The sequence below is a fragment of the Rhinichthys klamathensis genome, unplaced genomic scaffold, assembly GCF_029890125.1.
Source record: "Rhinichthys klamathensis goyatoka isolate OS25496 unplaced genomic scaffold, OSU_Roscu_1.1 h1tg000235l_1, whole genome shotgun sequence".
In the NCBI taxonomy this organism is placed as follows: Eukaryota; Metazoa; Chordata; class Actinopteri; order Cypriniformes; family Leuciscidae; genus Rhinichthys; species Rhinichthys klamathensis.
In genome coordinates, this window is record NW_026606758.1 from 371,639 (window position 1) to 377,638 (window position 6,000).

Consider the following 6,000-nt stretch of genomic DNA (forward strand, 5'->3'; position numbering starts at 1 on the left):
AGTGCGGTGAGAATTTAAACCTGTTGTAGGCCTTAATTTTTGTATCCTTGGTCAAGTGCATTGTACTTATCTTTTGGCAGCTGTCAAATCCTCTAACCCTTGCATGAAGGCTCAATCCCCGCCCCTCCACTAAACACACAAATATCAATGGATCAAAGGTAAAACACGGGTGACAGCGGTGTCACTGCTGAGACTTTATCGAGCCTGCAGCGTGAGATCCAGGGCTTACCTTTGCTTTGTTATGGCTTTCACCTGCAGTAGTAGGCTACTATAATGGCACAAAGCGTCATTTCATTGACAATTTTATTAACATCATTACATTTTCCGGGTTTTTCATCCGCATTGAAAATTTCGGATCTCATTTACAGAATATGCTTAAAAATCTATATCGCGTCGACTTATTATTAATTGCCTATATAATGGACATTTTTGGCACGATTATTAGGTGAATGCATTAGTCTTGCAATGGTAAAATGCATTTATGTTAAGCTATTTGTGTAAAATTACCATATTTTTATTTATTTATGGTGACGTTGGAAACGAAAATGATCCTGGGACGAAAACCTTTAAGTCGCTCAACAGACACGCTATGGAAAAGTTTACGACGTAAACTGGGTTTCCCTAATTCAAACGCTCTTTAGATCATATAAAGACAATTGTGACCATAGATCATATTAAGTAGAACATAAACCTATAGGCCTACATTGTGTCTACAGCTGCCAGGTAAAGGTGGCCGCAACTTTCGCCAGTAGCCTATGTGTCCGATTACCTAGGCTAGCGTGAAAATATTGCCAAACATCAAAATCGCACATAATCAAAGTAAACTTTCTGGATATCCAATAGGCTAATGAAGAAATGATTTGAGCTTTCGGAAGAATTTTTTTAAAGACAAAGAGTAAGAAATACAAGACAGCTTAACTGCGTGGAGATAATACACGTGATAAAATATAACAAGATAGCACGGATTGTTAATCATTTTAAGGGACCCTGAATTTTTTTAAGCTATTCCTTTGTGCTGTTTTAGTCGACAACTTTACAGATCCAATGCATTTATAATTGCAATCAATCACCAACGTCCAATGTGCCTGCCATCGTAGAATGTGGTGGAGGAGGAGGAAGAGCAAGTGAAAATAGCAATAGCTCTCTCAAATTCTCTTTGTTATTGGTAAAATATAATTGAAGGGTCATTTTTTAATGAAATCACTATTCTTATCAAGGTAGGACTATAAAGTTAAGTCTTGTCATCTGTCATGTAAATTTGGACCTATCATGTGGCATGCACAGACTGGACCATTGTTTTAAAGGGGATTTTTGCCAGCACTTTTTAGATTACTTCTAAATTTATATTAAAAGTGGTTTTTGTTTTTGTTTTTTTTTATTGTAAAGTGCTATGGCCATGCAATTATGATAGTAATTTATTTATTAATAATCATTTAAAGTTTCACGCAACAGACTTGTTTCGTTTTAATTTAGGAAATTTTTTTAGGTGCTGGAGATATGCTTTTGGTAAACGTTATCTGGATGGATCAAGTACAGCCTATAAGTACAACTAGCGTTCTACCTTTAAAGCCTATACTGCTTCTTGGAAAGTAAAAGTAGAGACAACTGTAACACCTGTAAACTCTGGATGATATAAGACATAATTCACTTAACAGAACTAAAATCTATAACTTTAGCTTTAAATTAATCCATCTCTATATCTCCCCATTGGTCTATGGATTGATCTCACAGACAGCACACTTCTATATATTTTGGTGTCTGAAGACATACAGAGCGAGTGAGCGAGCAAAATTGCGCACGCATGAGACCACAAATATTGTAGGCCTAGACACAGACCTGTAGCTCTTATACCTAGTGCCTAAATAACGGATTTTTAACAGTAGCCTACTGTAAATGCATAGTAAATGCCGGTCCGTTTGTCAGGCAGCTTGCAGCTTGGATCTCCTGCAGAGCCACTTGGTGGACTGGCCACCTCACATATATGATTGAAACTAAATTAACAATGGAATTCGTCCCAAGTAGCCTACACTGCTTGCGGAGCCTATTTTATACGTTTGAAAGTATCACATTAGTGTTGTAGACAATAAAGCTGATTTAGCTTCTCTCTCAAATGAAATTATATTTGAGCCTTTTACGGAGGAGTAAGCCGAGCGTGCAAGTGCAAATTTAAAGTTTGTTTCTGAGTTTAGACTTTGTGATATTAATAATAATAATAATATAAAAACAACAATAATATTAATAATAATTAAAAAATGTCATTCCATTTAAAGTAGCCTACTAATGTATTCCACATGTCAGGACTGTACACCTGATAAAATATCTCTGAGGCCTCGCTGTTTGGAAAATCCTCGATTCGTTCACTAAATAAAATAAACAATGGCCTCACTAAATATATCACATGTGTTGCCGTATGATTCGCCTCGTCTGCTTTTGTGGTCACTCCTCTCATATGTTGTCTAAGTTAATGGTATGCTAACACTATTCATCGAGTGTGTGTTTTGAAAGACATTGGTCAGCTTTGATTAACACAACACACTTTGTGGCGAACTGAAATAATTTTGTCCATCTTTAAGCTAAAACAATTGCAATGGCAATTTTATTTGCAGATTTTTTTTGTCTATAGAAGAATAGAATGTATTTGTGACAATTAATGAGTGGTTGATGTTAAACACATCTTCAGGCTGAAATTCCATTAGGCTACCACAAGGACAAAAAAATAGTTAGATTCAGTCAATGTCTTAAACTAGACATTCAAGTTATACGATTATGCATTTCATTCTGTCTTGACAGTTTTAAAAGTTATTTTTCAAGACTATGGCCAACTTGGTATTATATCTAAAATGTTTGGTATCTTGCTCTATGTGCACTCAAATTGCTTGTAAAGTCTTGATATAAGAACACACACACACACACACACACACACACACACACACACACACACACACACACACACACACACACACACACACACACACACACACACACACACACACACACACACACACACACACACACACACACACACACACACACACACACACACACACACACACACACACACAGTGGTCTGGAATTCTCACAGACTCATTTCATTTTCAGTTTGGGACTTATGTCAATCCTTTGACATTTCTCATGCAGACAGAAAACACTAAACCACTTGACATAACTCACTGTCATTGCCAACCTCTGAAAGTCAAAGACTCAATCCCTGATTCAAACTGGAATCAGTCCCATATTAACTGGTGTGTTGCTTACAGACCAAACATTGTCCAACAGTTGCAGCTGCATGCAACACAAAGAAAAATGTTCTTAAAGGGGGGGAAAAATGCTAATGATCCATGTTTGGCAAATGGAATATAGTTGGAAAGATTGGAGCAGAGAGGAGTGTGCACGAGATCCAAACGTTTGGTTAGAGGAATTCTGTTCACTGTCTTATCTAAGAATGACTCCAGTTTGGGTAAGTAGCCTATTATGAATATTGTTTTGAACTGAATAATTGATAGAACTAATAACTGGACGGTGCGTTTCTCAAAATCATCACGGGCATTCTGTATTTACTATATAGACCTTATGTAGCCACGCCCCTTTTCCGCGCTGAGCTCATTGTCTTTTGACTTCCGGTCTGTATTTTCACAGCGATCTTGCCTATTTATGAATGAACGGCTCGTTAAAAAAATTTCCCAAGGTCCATTTGTTAAGATATGCTTTACAATGCTTATCATAAGCATTACAATGCTCATGATAACTTTACAATAAGTAAATCAACTTCACCAGCTAATTACTCCTGGACAGCGATGCCATAGAAATATACAGAGCAACCGCAAAAACGGAAGTTCAAAGACAATATTCTAAAGATGGCGGTGCCCTCGTTTCTCTGGTGCATAAGGTCTATAGTTGAACGATTTGGCGTTTCCAAAAACCATAGTTCCAACTTCCAACGAACATTCGCAAACAGCGTCGCAAATTCAAGTGGTTGGAACTACAGCTCTCGGGCTGTAGTTAGAAGTTTCTTAATAAAATAACACGTGGCCTTAAATAGATCACGCCCTTGGACAAAACAAGCAAGCTAACATTCAGTACATGTTATGTCTTTATTCCCTTTTAAATATTTTTTCAGCACGTCATCAATCAGCGCCATTTGCGGGAATTTCGACGGAACCCCCGATAAATCAAACATCAAATAAAGCAAAACGACAGGAAACAAAAACAAAAAAGTATAGTCCTCAAGTTCGTTACAGCAGTATGTCAGAAAAATTATCTTAAAAAATTATCTTACGTAAAAATACGTTAGGCTATGTGGACGAAGAAAGCTCGTCACTGAATGAACCGCATCAATAGGCTACGGATAAAGTGTAGTCTAGGCCTACCTCAAATACTGAATGTTAACGTGATTAAAAATGAACGGCTTTCTGTTGTTTATGTAGGCTAAATGAACTATAATAATATTTAATACATTATTTGCGATCTCGAGTCGATTCATTAGCAGAAGTTATTACTGACGTCACAGTCATATTGTTGAACTAACGGGGTTCAAACCACAGAGATGGGACCGGTCTCGGAAACAGTCGTGACTAGCATCTACAGCGATGCAAGTTACGTCCTTACGGGAAACGCACCCCTGGACAGTTATGCGCAAAGCCTGACAAACAAACCCAGGACCACAGTTTCAACATTTTGACCTTATGTTTTGATAGCCCACAGTTTTAGGAAAGCTCACTAGATATCCATCAACAGCAGAGCACTGTGAGAAGAGCAGAAACTGCTAAATAAAATAATGAAATCATGGTATTTGGGGCTAATAATGAAGGATTAAGATAATGTAGGCTACTTTTCTATCTAAGAAAAGTTCCCTCTCAAATAGGCTAGGCCTATATCATCATATAAACTATTCACATAATTATTGTATTATTTTTAATATCAAGGATCCTCAAACATTGTGTAAGCCATATTTTGGGGCAATATGAACACAATTTTGGATTACATTGCATTTTCAAACTGATAATTATATTTGATATTAAATAAAACTACATTTAGAATTAAGTACTTTGGACCTTTTCATAGTCTTACGGTTTGTGTTCACTAGAGGTTGCTTTTTAATCTAAGTGAGAGAAAAGAGTAAAGCAGGCCACTTCACACGTGAAAGGTGGTGTGTACATGTGTGATTGTGAGAAGCTCTTCTTCTCTCCTGCCCAGTCACTTGCTGTCCTTTTAGGGACTCCAGAGGCTAGTTAAAAGGTGTCTGATTCTCACCATGAATCTAATTAGATCCTTGACTGAGGTCTTAACATTTCCTCAGAGAGAGAGAGAGAGAGAGAGAGAGAGAGAGAGAGAGAGAAAAGAATTGTTCAGAAAGGGGAGAAAAGGTGCTAAAGCAGCAACTCGTTTCTCCTTCCTACGAGCCTCCACCCCCATCCTACTGGCCCCCTCTGAAGAAAAACAAAGACCAGCAAGCTAATGAAGTTGGTAATTAAGAGGCTTCTGTCAAGCACAATGGGTAATTAGGAACTTGCTTCCCTTGGGTGTTAGTGGTCCAGTCTCATCAGTGCTATGGCCTGCGGTCTGACCACAGACACTAGGCTCTCAGACCCTTCAGAAAAACGGAGAGAAATGTTAATTTTCACCTCAGTCTGACCCGAATCTGTTATATCTCCCCCGCCTGCTTTTCAGCTGTTTTTCCCACATTTTGAATCTCAGTTTGCCGAGATGTAAACTTGTTAACGGGCAAATGGAGGAAGATGCGGTGCGTAAAAGAGCAGGTGTGGTTCACTCGGACCTGTTCATTGTGCCTCTGTTTACATGCTAGATGTAATTTGTTTGTGAATGATCCCCATAATTTTTGATTATACAACAGTAAGTGATCTGCAATAACACACACTAGTTTTCTTACCCAGATGGTGGAGATTTTAAAACATTAATTTGACCAAGTAACACAGCAATTGCATATTATCTAGCACACCTATGATGTTGTGCAATGCATTTGTATGCGAACCTCCCCATGTT